Source organism: Chiloscyllium punctatum, chromosome 19 (assembly GCF_047496795.1).
Source record: "Chiloscyllium punctatum isolate Juve2018m chromosome 19, sChiPun1.3, whole genome shotgun sequence".
In the NCBI taxonomy this organism is placed as follows: Eukaryota; Metazoa; Chordata; class Chondrichthyes; order Orectolobiformes; family Hemiscylliidae; genus Chiloscyllium; species Chiloscyllium punctatum.
Window position 1 is genome coordinate 44420244 of NC_092757.1, and position 9729 is coordinate 44429972.

Sequence of the window (9729 nt, forward strand, 5' to 3'; positions counted from 1 at the left end):
GTAGTCAATCCTCTTAAGACCAGAGTAATTGAACCATCAGGTGCAGTGTTATTAGGAATAATGGTACAACAACTTCCTCCTAACATCACACACACCCCCTTTTTCTGCTAAAATCCTATCAAGGGCCATTCTATTTTCCCATGCCATCCTACTTGTCGCATCAAGCTGGTCTGATAGTCCTTTAACCACATCTCTTGTATAAGTTATAAATCGCTGTTGATTATAGAAAATGTAATTTATCCAATCTACATTTTTATTAATTGTTACCCAGCAGAAGAGAGCTGACTCAAAGCCTGCTGCAATCTGGTTACGACCCTTGGATTGATCAGGTACCCCCCTAGGGACTCCGACCGAATCGAGATAAATCCTGTCATCGAAAGAAGTGTCTAACAGTAATCTCTTACCCCTTCGCTTCTTCCCACCTATCTTTTCCTTCTCAAATGCCAGGGTAAATGGAATTGCCAATTGTACAATTGCACATATCCCTCTCCAATCTGGAGGTAGCGTGGGTCTCAATATTTTGCCTCCACAGTCCCACCACAGATCCGCTCGGGGAACCTTCAATGCTGAGTAGTTCCCTCCCTTCTCCGTTTCGGTAACACTCTTAATTTCTGTGCATAATTTCAGCTCCCCCAAATCATTCGACCGACTTGTACCTCGTCTACGCACACACGAGGTGTGATTTCCAACTGCGGCAGAAAACAGGGGGGGAGCTTTTGCATCTTTCTTCTCCAAGGGAGGGAACATCAGAGATAGGGGAGGTACAATTCCTATCATTCCATGCAGTCTCATCCTGATACAGGGCTATCATACATTTCATGCCCTTCCTGTCCCCCTTCCACCCGAGCGGGAAGGGAACCCCCTGGGCCACTGGCCGACTGGAGGCGCATGCATAGCAATTGCTTTTGTTCAGACTTTTCACAGTATACTTTACCCATTCAACCCAGGCATTTGCATCCCCGTACCCAGTTTCTATTTCAATGGTCTGTTTCAAGTCCTTTACCTCTATAAATTTTACTACTTCAGGATCATCGGGAGGGGTGAAAGATTGTATCTTCTTACCCAGTAGTTCTACCCGTTTTCCCCGTCCTTCGCTAATTTGAAAACAATAGCCCAAGAAATCCTTCCCATTTGCTTTCATTTCTATCCCAAACGTTTCATTTCATTGTATCTCATAGGTGCCCCCCCCCCAGGATTGATTCATGCCATGTGGTTTTCCTTATCGTTAGGTATATTGGGTTACACTTTTTATCAGGACAATCACGAGCTGGTCGGAAGGGGGCCCGGTGTACTGTGACGAGACCATTATACTAAGTACCATCCCCAAGGCCATCCCCATAGGACTTAAGATGTATCTCAGAGCTGCGGTACTGTCTCTGATTATCTACATCCCCACAATTTACTAACTGCATACATCAGTGTCTATTACTTGTGGATGATCAAATTCAGGAACCGTTAATAATACATATGAAAATGATATTTGACGAAATCCCAACACTAAAAGGGCTAGCATCATAATTCTAGCAGCATTCCCATTATTCTAAACATCATGCTGAAGCACCAAAAAGACTTAATATACAATCTTACAGAAATAATCCCACGCTCGCGTCGCCACTGTATAATGAGTTATTCAAAGTCTCTTTAGTCTGAGTTTCAGCGGGTCTTGCGTTGATTCGGCTGTCCAGACTTCCTCAACTGGAGATTCCACTGGCCCTTTGATCCGAGTGTAGCGAGTCCAGCCTTTCCCCACCGTCCTTATTGCCGTTTCGGTAGTCAAAAGAGCCTGGTACGGCCCTTCCCAGTCCGGCTGTAATTTAGTCTCTGTCCATGATTTTACTAAGATTCAATCGCCCGGCTGGTTGGGATGAACGGTGAATTCAAGGGGTGGAGTCTGTGCCAATAAACCCTGTTTCCTGAGGAAAGACAAAGAGGAGGACAAGCCCAGTATATACTTCTTTAAGAACAACTCTTTAGTTTCGGGAATTGCCAATTCTCCATTCGTTCCCAAGTAAGGTAATCCAAATAAGATTTCATAGGGGGATAGTCCCAAATCTTTCCTTGGGGCTGTTCGTACTCACAAGAGAGCTATAGGTCAACATTTGGTCCAAGGGAGTGTGGTTTCTATGATCAATTTAGAGAGCTGTCGTTTGAGTGTTTGGTTCATTCTCTCAACCCTTCCCGATGATGGCAGGTGCCAAGGAGTATGGAACTCCCAGGAAATTCCCAACCCTTTCATTACCTCTAAAGTGTTACCGGGGGTAAAGTGAGTTCCTTGGTCGGAATCAATATGGTTCACGAGCCCATATCAGGGAATTATGTGCTCCAATATTGTTTTAGACACTCCACTCACAGTGATGGTAGCTCGGGGGTATGCCTCAACCCAACCAGATGGATGATCTACTATGACTAGCATATATTTTAGTCTCCCTACCCTGGGGAGTTCAGTATAATCTACTTGTATACTCTGGAAAGGTCTCAATCCTAGGTCTTATTTACCTTTCTTATTAACTTTCTTATTTACCTTTCTGCATATGATACATCCCTCACATATTTGTTTAGCAATTGTATATATTCCTTTACATCCATATTCCCTAAGAACTAAATCACACATTGCTTGTACTCCCCAATGGCTGCCTTGGTGTAGGACAGCCATAATCTCTCGCATCATCATTTTGTTTAACATTCTCCTCCCATCAGGTAACCTCCAATGCCCGTCTGCTGTTTTTACAGCTCCTAAATCTCTCAATTCATTTTCTTCGCTTTCAGTAAATATAGGAGCTTCCCGAGGACCTGGAACAGTTGGTATTAGGGAATGGATCACCACTTCTTGTGGGTTCAGGGCTGCTTCCTTAGCCACTTCATCGGCTAATCTATTTCCCCTAACTTCTAGTTCATTTCCTTTCTGATGACCATTTACATGCACTACTGCTATTTGTCGGGGAAGTAATAGGGACTCCAAGACTCGTTTAATCAATTCTTCATGTACTAATTCTTTCCCTCGGCTATTGATCAGCCGTCGTTCCTGCCATATCTTACCGAAAGTGTGCACAACACCAAATGCATATTCAGAGTCAATGTATACTGTTCCCTCTTTATTCTCCAATGTCCTAAGGGCTCTTTCCAATGCATAGAGTTCACATGTCTGAGCTGACCACCCATTTGGCAACCGTCCTGCCTCCACCACACTACTGTTTGTCCCAACTACGACTGCATACCCATTATGTCTTTTCCCTTCAGTCACCCGGGATGATCCGTCTATAAAAGGTCTAGCCTCTGCATGAAGTGGAACATCTCTCAGGTCCATGCGGACCTTGGTTTGGTATTCTATAATGTCAAGGCAATCGTGCCCTGGATTCTGAGGAGAGTCTCCTTCCCCTTTCCAAAGAAAGGCAGCTGGATTTAAACAATTGTCCGTGACCAACACTAGATCATCCTTTTCTATTAATATTGCCTCATGTTTCAGAATCCGCGAGTCTGTCAACCATCGCCCAGCTTTTTGGTTTAGGATTGTTCTCACTTGGTGTGGAGTGCTTACTATTAGGGCTCCCCCAAATGTAAGCTTTCTGCTTTCCTCCACCAACAGTGCAGTGGCAGCCACGGCCTGCACACACTCAGGCCACCCCCGGGATACTGGATCCAGTAGCTTCGAAAGATATGCTACTGGTTGTCTCATTCCTCCCCACCTCTGGGTCAATACTCCCAAAGCTGCTCCCTTATCCACGGTAGCAAAGAGATTGAAAGGTTTATCTAGAGAAGGGAAGGCTAACACGGGGGCATGGGTCAGATCTCTTGAGTTTCTCAACTAGTTCTTTTTCATCATCATCCCAACTTAGACATTTTGGTTCCCCCTCTAATAGTTTGAGATATAATTTCTTCGTCTTCTGTGCATAGGGATCAATCCACAATCTGCAATAACCCGTTAGACCCAAACATTTGCGTAACTCCCGTTTAGTGCTGGGCAGTGACATCCCCACTAATCCCTCTATCCGTTCCGGGCTTATCTTTCGCTTTCCCTCACTAACTAAATGTCCCAAGTATTTCACTTCTTGCTCCACATATTGTAGTTTGTTTTTAGATACTCTCAGTCCCTGCTGACCCAGGAAATTCAATAATTTGTTAGTGGCTTCTACTACTCTTTCTCTTCTTTTTCCTGTTACTAAGAGGTCGTCTACATACTGCAACAGGGTGGTCCCCTTGGGGCTGCTAAATTTCTCCAACGTTTGTTCTAACATCTGTCCAAATAAATTCGGGGATTCCGTAAAACCCTGGGGGAGCACAGTACACCGGTATTGCTGTTTCTGTCCTGTCTTAGGGTCTTCCCACTCAAAGGCAAACAAATTCCTACCTTCCTCTGCCAAGGGACAAGCCCAAAAGGCATCCTTTAAATCTATCACACTAAACCATTTGTGGTCATGAGGGATCTCACTTAATAAGGTATAGGGGTTTGGCACCACTGGGTGCCTGATCTGTACTATTCGATTTAATGTTCTCAAATCCTGCCCCAATCGATAAGTTCCATCGGATTTCCGCACTGGTAGTATTGGGGTATTATAAGGAGACATACATGGCTCCAACAGTCCATCTCTAATCAATCCTTCAATTACTGGCTGCAGTCCTCGTTTACCTTCTATGGAAATGGGATATTGTCGTTCACAGACAACGTCCCCTTTTTCCTTTTTTTTAAAATTTACTTCAAGGGGAGGGATCTGTAGTTTTCCACAATTCCCTTCCCTAGCCCATACAATAGGGTCTATCTCTCTCTCCACATCCTTTGTCAACATTGCCTTTTGTACAACTAATTCTTTTTCCTGAATTCCAATCCCCAGTTCTAAGAGGATAATTAAGTCTCTCCCTAATAAGTTACTTCCTATATCAGGGATATACAACAGTTCCCCTGCGACCCTATCCTTAGGACCTTCTATCATCATAGGTTCAACTACTGGAACAGTAAATCCTTCCCCTTTTACCCCCGAAACAGTAATTGACTGTGTTGACATTCCTACTTTCTTTGGTTTAACATTCAGCGATGACCGTGCTGCCCCAGTATCTACTAGGAAGACGACCTCTTCCCTACAGGGTCCCACCTTCAGGTTTATCAAGGGTTCCTGGTGGGCCCCCGAGGGCAGGAACCCCTGACACTCCTATTCTTCAAAATTCATAAGCGGAATTGCCCTCTCTTCCCTTTTCAGAGCAGGACATTCCCGCTTAAAGTGCCCTATCTTTCCGCAATAATAGCATCCTGCCTGTGGAGACCTCCAGCTCTGCCCCTGTCGCTCGAACCCTCTATCAAACGCTCCCCCTTGTCCTCTCTGTCCGACATGCTGCCACGCACCGCTCCGGTTGGTCACTATCGGTTCCATTCTTTTCTTAACTACCTCATCAACCGCAGCTACCATCATTTTCACCTTCTGTTTCTGTCTCTCATCCTCTCTCTTTACAAACACTTTCTGTGCCTCTCTTAACAATTCATCTAATGGCTTTTCACTCCACCCTTCTATCTTCTGTATCTTTCTCTGTATGTCTGGCCATGCCTTTGTCACAAAATGTACTTTCAAAAGACCCTGTGCCACTGGGTCCTCAGGGTTCATTCCAGAATATTTCCGCATTGAGTCTCTTAATCTTTGCAAGAAAGCTGAGGGAGTCTCACCTTTCTCCTGTCTAACTTCAAAGGCTTTCGTCAAATTCTGTGACTTTGGAACTGCCTCTCTTATTCCTTTTAGAATCAGGTCTTTCAATTCCCTCATTTCTTCTCTATGCTCTGGGTTTTGGTTTTCCCACTGGGGGTCTCTGAGGGGAAACTTCACCTCTCCCTGTCCAGCATCCCCATCTCGAATGGGGTGTTCCCTGTCCCATATTTTAATGGCTGCTCCCCATATAAGTCCCCTTTCTTCCCCAGTAAATAGTATATTCAAAATAGACATTAACCCAGCCCAGGTATACAGACTGGGCCCCAAAAATTGATCAATTTGTTCAGACAGCCCTACCGGATCCTCAACCAGGACCTTCATTTCTTTAAATGTTCTGACCTCCCCACTGCTGAGGGGGACACTTACAAACCCAATCTCTTTGTCCCCTATTGGTACCTCCCGAAGGGGATAAGTCATTACGTTCTTCCCCTTTTTCTTTTTTAAAGAAATATTGCAGTATTTCTAGCTCCCCATAACTTCAAACACCAATTCATCAATTCATGCTTGACTAACCTTAAAGCCTGTTCCAAACTTTGTAAATATATTTATATATTTACGTTCATTTATTCAGTATTTAATATTCAAAATGTAAAATGCATACACTTCTCAATTTTGAAATCCACTGTACTCACCCAGTTTTAGTCCCTTAATTTAAATCCAAAATTAGTTTTCTTAAGTAGTGCTGACCAATCATTGCTCAATTACAATACTATAGGTCGTGAAATAATCCGAGCTGCCTTAAAAGAATTTGTCTATTCAAGTTTAACAAAAACTTCTAATGCATGAACAATGGCCGAATCCAAGGTCACAGATATTAACCATAGAATTTTGTTTTTACTACAATCTAATGTTGAACTGAAACTTCAACTGTCCTCCATAAATCGCTTTTATGTAAAGATAAAAGAGATTAGTTAGAAACTGATAGTAAGGCAGTTATGACCTGTAAAAAGAACAGGAGTTATCATTCTTTTTTTTTCATAATCTCTATAGAATCCTTCACCTTTAAAGAAATCATGTTAAGTTTCCATAATAAAAATCAGATTCAAAACAGTCCCGGAACTCAAGCTCCAGGGAATAAAACGCAAACATTCAATCACCAACAAACAAATGTGCATTCAAACCAAATCACAAAGGGTTAAACTTTCTACCAGCTGTACAGCTCTTTTCATTCTCTCTCTCTCTCTCTCTCTCTCTCTCTCTCTCTCATTGACAAATAAATTCAGATATTTACAAACCCAGTCTTTGTCCGACCTGTATTTTGGCCAGAAGAGGCGGGACGAAGAATGGATTCCTTAGTCCATACGAAGCAACAATATTTAATCATCTTTTTCCCCTGTACAAGTATTATTTTCCCAATTCCACAACATCCTCCCCAAAGGACTTTCTGGAGGTATGTTGTAAGGGACCCCGCCTCCAATTCCATTGCTTTTTCCTTCTTTTCTTTTCCCAGAGGCTTTTTCCTTACCCACGGCACAACCCATATTGAGTTCCTTCGTTAGTCCCTTATTAACTACTAAAACTTAATCCCGGCCACCAAGGCAATACTTAAAAGTCAGGTTTCTTACCTTGGTCTGTGCACAGAGTTGCCTGGCCCCTTTGTGCCGTATTGTCGATCGAGCTCCTATCACTGTCTGATTCAGATGTCTCTCTTGTGGGATTCGTACCAGTCGCCCAAGGGAGCAGACCAAACCAGGACACGAGACCGCTCCTCAATGGGGAACGGGACACGTCTTCCCAGTGTCCAAGGCCAGCCACTCCCCCCGGCGATGGAAGAACATCCCGGACAGCCCCCAGTTGTGAGAAACAAAGCTCACACACCTCAATAATTGCAGTCCGAGACAAAATCTGAATCAGTAGTGCCATTTATTTTACACTTGCAAGTGGGTGTGATGTCCAGTGCCTAAAAGGTAGAGGACATACACACACCAAATTCAATTCATACACAACATTTATGATTTGATGTCTTTTGTTTTACATTGCTCCTCCCCAGTTTACATCTTCCACTTCCCTAAGACCGGCCCCCATTACCCCTGTTTATCTCTTGCCTTATCCGGCCTTGTCTGTGACAAAATGCTTATTTCTGGCCTCACCAGGCTGTTTGACCTCATCCTGCTGTAGGTCATTGTTAGGCATATTATTTCTTCATCATTATCTGTGCCTTTCCCGAGGCCGTTCTGATCCCTATGACCCTTTTAATTGGGGTTTGTTCCTGTGTTTTTGTAAAAGTGGGAAGCAGATGTTTATACTTACTGTTTGTACAGGCGTATCTAGCTTAACTTCATCCCCTCACAACATCTTATCTACTTGCCCATAATGTCTACCTTCTGACATACAGTTTTAGCTAATACAAAAACAATTATATATTTCCTCCACATCGTTTCCATTCTTGTTGACTCAGCTCTTGGCTAAAACAATTACACACTGGTGTGAGTTCATTTTACTTTGTAAGATGGAATTGCAGAAGTAACATTAATTTACCTATATCCCACAGGGGCTACTCCTCTTTCCAAATTCCACCTTACTATTGTTAATAGTCTGCACTCTGGAAATGTTATTTCTCTACCTTGGTCAACTTGTAACTAAGGCACAGTGATGTCAATTAGATCGAACCATTCATCACCATTTGTGCCATTATTAGGCCGATCTGTTTGTGAAGGCTTCGGCTGTTAGAGAATAAGCCTTGATTTTTGTACCTGGCATTTTAAATACTCACTCTTTACACTTATCTTATTATTTGCTGCTGATGTGTAATAATCATCATTACAATGATTGAACTTGCTGTGTTTGCTGACCCATTCTTCCTGCCTTAACCATATCGATCCACCGTTGTATGAACTCGACCGGTGAGTGCAGATATTGTAAAACACCCTTCACCTGACAAGCCCTCACCACAACGTTGTTGCTTTCAGACCCTATCCACACCACTAGTTAGACGATTGTTAGAAAACAGGGGAACGCTGACAGCGATCAGGGAAGTGTGATCATCGAAAGTGAGGCATCACTTAATAAAAACCACCGTTTGTGCTCTTCAATAAAATACTTGCTGCTTTGGTGTTCCTGGTGCGTTTGCTCCAATCTCAAGCAGTAATGATGTGTTTGTGTATTGGGGGAAGAAGCTGAACAATGAAATTGGGCAAGAAAAAGTGAGACCGAGAGACTGAGTGAGTAATTAAAAGGACGTTGCTTGATGAATGGAAGTGTGAGAGTGCGAAGCTGTGAGCAACCTCTGGTGGCTGCAAAAGCCTACTGCACCTGGTATTCCCAGGCGGTCTCCCATCCAAGTACTAACCAGGCCTGAGTCTGCTTAGCTTCCGAGATCAGACGAGATCGGGCGTTTTCAGACTAGTATGGCCGTAGGCACAGACTGCTTCCATTTCTGCTTCCTTAAAGGCGCACACTGCTGCATTTACAACAACATTTTGCCATTCAATCATCCTGCACCAAAACATTTCTTTTTCCTTTGCCTTTCTATTCTCCCATCTCCATCTTCAGTTCCTCTACTTCACCCTAGACACACACACACACACACACACACACACACACACGTTTATTACACAACAGGATCAACTCTTTCACACTCACTCCACTCCATTTCATTACATGCCCATCCAAACTGCTTCACAAATAAACTCCTTTCCAAATTATAACCACAGCAACATACACACACCACAATGCTGTTTAGCCCCTACAACCTCTGCCTCCATTCAAACATCATGGCTCAGCTCTTGCCCAACTTCATATACAAGCCTCTGGCCCTTGGTACTGTGTGAAACAAAGCTCACACACCTCAATAATTGCAGTCAGAGACAAAATCTGAATCAGCAGTGTCCTTGATTTTACACTTGCAAGTGGGTGAGATGTCCAGTGCCTATAAGGTAGAGGACATACACACCAAGTTCAATTCATACATAATATTTATATGATTTGATGTCTTTTGTTTTACACTGCTCCTCCCCTGTTTACATCTTCCACTTCCCTAAGACCGGCCCCCATTACCCCTGTTTATCTCTTGCCTTATCCGGCCTTGTCTGTGACAAATTGC

The 9729-nt window shown here is 43.4% G+C and overlaps 1 non-coding gene across 1 annotated transcript; it reads right to left on the bottom strand.

Annotated features, from left to right (window-relative positions):
• Positions 1-8927: 8927 nt before the first annotated feature.
• Positions 8928-9046, bottom strand: LOC140491687 (5S ribosomal RNA). The gene has a single exon (XR_011963363.1). It is a non-coding gene; the product is annotated as a 5S ribosomal RNA (ribosomal RNA).
• Positions 9047-9729: the final 683 nt, after the last annotated feature.